This window comes from Chrysochloris asiatica, unplaced genomic scaffold, assembly GCF_000296735.1.
Source record: "Chrysochloris asiatica unplaced genomic scaffold, ChrAsi1.0 scaffold00001, whole genome shotgun sequence".
NCBI classification, from domain to species: Eukaryota; Metazoa; Chordata; class Mammalia; order Afrosoricida; family Chrysochloridae; genus Chrysochloris; species Chrysochloris asiatica.
Window position 1 is genome coordinate 29423235 of NW_006408519.1, and position 3194 is coordinate 29426428.

Sequence of the window (3194 nt, forward strand, 5' to 3'; positions counted from 1 at the left end):
TTTGTCGACTGAGTTCAGGTTAATGCTCCCATGTACATCATTCTGTAGTTGTTATGCTTCCCTGCTCTTTTGAATGAAAAATTGTTATTGGTGTTCATGATGGAATACAAGGGGCTTCAAAAAGTGCAATTAAAAGATAATGGAATTTTTCTGCATACATTTTGAAACCCCTTTGTATTTTCTGGGATAAAAACAGGGGATGTAAGACTACATTTCCCACTTGCAAAATGGTGGCCAAACTTGGGCTCCACAGAAAGAGCGTAGACTCTTCCAACTTGTCTGAGGTCAACTTTCCTCTCATTCCCAGTCTGGACTGGCTCAAACCAGACCCTGTTGCCCCCTCTCCCATATTCCACAGTGGTTTGTTGTTCATTAGACTCGGAGTGTATTGTTCATGTGTTCAACATTTGCTGGGAGGAACAAATAAATGGAATAAGCTACATATACAAGCCCCTAAGTGTTTCCCCACTTTTTGACTCAGTGGCAGTGAGCTTTGGTCAGGCACAAGTTACCTTTATTTTGTTGTTGTCGTTGTCAAATGCCACTCTTAGTAGAACTGGCACATTAAGGGTTCCTTGGCTTTAGGGGAGAAAATTGTTGGGTCTTTTTCCCATGAAACCTCTCAAGTGTCTGGCAATTTGATAAGCTTAAACTAGACCCAGAAGGAGCCCTGTTGGTGCAGTGGTTAAGTGCTGGACTGAAAGGCTGGAAGTTCAAACTCACTCAGTGGCTCCAGGGGAGAAAGATGTCCTATAAAGGTAACAGTCTAGGAAACCCTATGGAGGAGGCCAGTTCTGTCACATGGGGTCTATGTGAGTCAAGATCCACTCAACAACAAACAAACTAGCCTAAAAGGAGTAGGGAGACATGAGGGGGAAATCCTACAGGTGAATTTTTCCTTATTGGGTTGTCGTTCCTATGACCGCCATGTTCTGGTGAAAGGCATCCTGGACCAGGAAGGTTAGAAGTATACACACATTCACATCTCAGAGGCAACTAAAAAGCCCCTTATTTTACGGTGAAACCTGTGAGAGTGGGAACTCGACAGGGCCACTTTGTTTTTCTGGGTCTTGCGAGTGTTCTGCCCTTGTTGGGGTGCAGTCTTACTGCCTTTCTATCCTCTGTCTCCAGCCTGGCTTTGCTGATGAGGAAGTCGAGGTCCAGGGAAGGGACATGGTCAGTGTGTGGCACAGAGCATGCCTAAGAGGCACCAGAACCCAACTCAGGTCTCCGATCTCCTAACCACACTGGATTCTCCACCGGGCTGGTTATGAGCAAATGCCTGCAGAATAGGAAGGAATGGTCTCGAACTGCATTTACCGATAAACGAGGAAAGCAGGTCCAATCCAGTAAACCAATCGAAATGCAGCCCCAGACCAGTCACTCTACGTCTGTATGCTCAAGTTGCTGCCGTCCTGTTGAATAGAATAATAAAATTGTTTATTGTTGTTGTTAAGTGCTGCGGAGTTGGTTCCGACTTATAGCAACCTTGTATAGGGTTCCTGAGGAGCAGCTGGTGAGTTTGACCTTGTGGTTCAAACCGACCTTGCAGTCCAGTGCTTTATGCCACAGCGCCATACCAGGATCAGGAATAATAGTAGCCAGTGTACATGATTTGCAGGCAGTGGTGGCTTGGTGGTAAAAATCTCACTTTCCCTGTAGGAGATCCGGGTTCAATTCCAGCCAGTGCTTAGCCTCATATCAGTTTCCCTAGCACTCCACTCCAGACTCAGATGGGCTAGGAAGAGACGCCTGGCCATCTGTTTCCCAAACCAGCCAATGAAAACCCTGTGGATAACAACAGTCCACTCACGCCGTATCCTGGGATGGCCCAGGCAGCATTTCACTCCATTGAGCATGGGGTTGCCATGAGTCAAATGGTAGCTAAGAACAACATTTGTGCATACACTGTTCTAAGCTGGGGTGACTGACTGGTGGTTCTTTTGATAACCCTGATTGGGGGAGAGCTTTCTAGAGCCCCGATCAAAACTCCCATCGTGCTCCAAGCTGCCCACAGGTGTTTGGGGTTGCACCTGTAAGATGCTCTGCTGTCTGCAGTTAGCTCAGGTACAGCTGGCCAGTGGGTGACAGACATAGGAGAGACCTGAGGGTCATCACATGACATGCTAAGTCCTGCAGGGTGTCCACAGCCATCAAGTCAGCTCTTACTCATAGACTGCAAAAATTCCTGGAGCTTCCTGAGGGGAAAGAGGAACATCACTAGCCCAACGCCAAGTCTTGTGAGGCGGAGGTCAGACACACTTCCACCCTCCTCGGGTCTCTCCTCTCTCCTGACACCAACTTTCCCTCCCATAGCATTCTGCTTCTCTGCTGGGTTCAGTGAGCAGCTACAGTTGACACAGAACTCACAGACAGTGCTCAGGAGTAGGACGTTTATTAGGAGAGTGAGCAGAGTGTAGTTCAGGATGAGAAACCACTCAGGACGCAGTGGGTCCAGGTCAGGAACGCCTCTTCTCTACTGTACCACAGACCTGTCTGTCTCTCATCCTCGGCCTCTCAGCCACATGGTCCCTGGGCCTCAGCCCTGCTCAGACAAGCATCACAGAGCTCCTTCAGTCTGTCCGCCAAAGGCTACCCTCAGAGTTACTCACTCCCTGGGCCCAAGCCCTCCATGTTGCTCTGTGTGTCATGTTCTTGGTCCCACTGCTGTAGATACTGCCACACAGCTTTTCCACACAGGCTGTAATCGGATGGAAGCAGACTGCCACATCTTTCTCCCACAGAGCGGCTGGTGGGTTAGAACCACCGACCTGTGGGTTAAGAACTGAGTGCTTAACCACTGCACCACCAAGACTCCTTTCCTCCAGCTGGAGGGCACGGGGGGAACAGATAATGGTGGGCGAGAAGCTGGATCTTTGTTTCTTGGGCAGACAAGAAGACCCCACAGACCCTTTGGGGGGCGGGGTTAGCTGAAGTGACCTAATCTGAGAGTGGGAGAGATTTTTCTAGAACATTCAGAGGAAGGAGAATGGTTGTTTGGACTCTGAATGTGGCAAGTTGTCTGTGAAACTAAAAGCGGCTCTGGGTCAGGGTGGGTTGTGGAACTCTGGTAGCGCAGTGGTTAAAGGCTCAGCTGCCAACAGAGAGCTGGGTGTTCAAACCTTCCAGCCACTCTGCGGAAGACAGTCGTAGCAGTCTGCTTTTGCTTTCAAGATTACAACCTTGAAAACCCT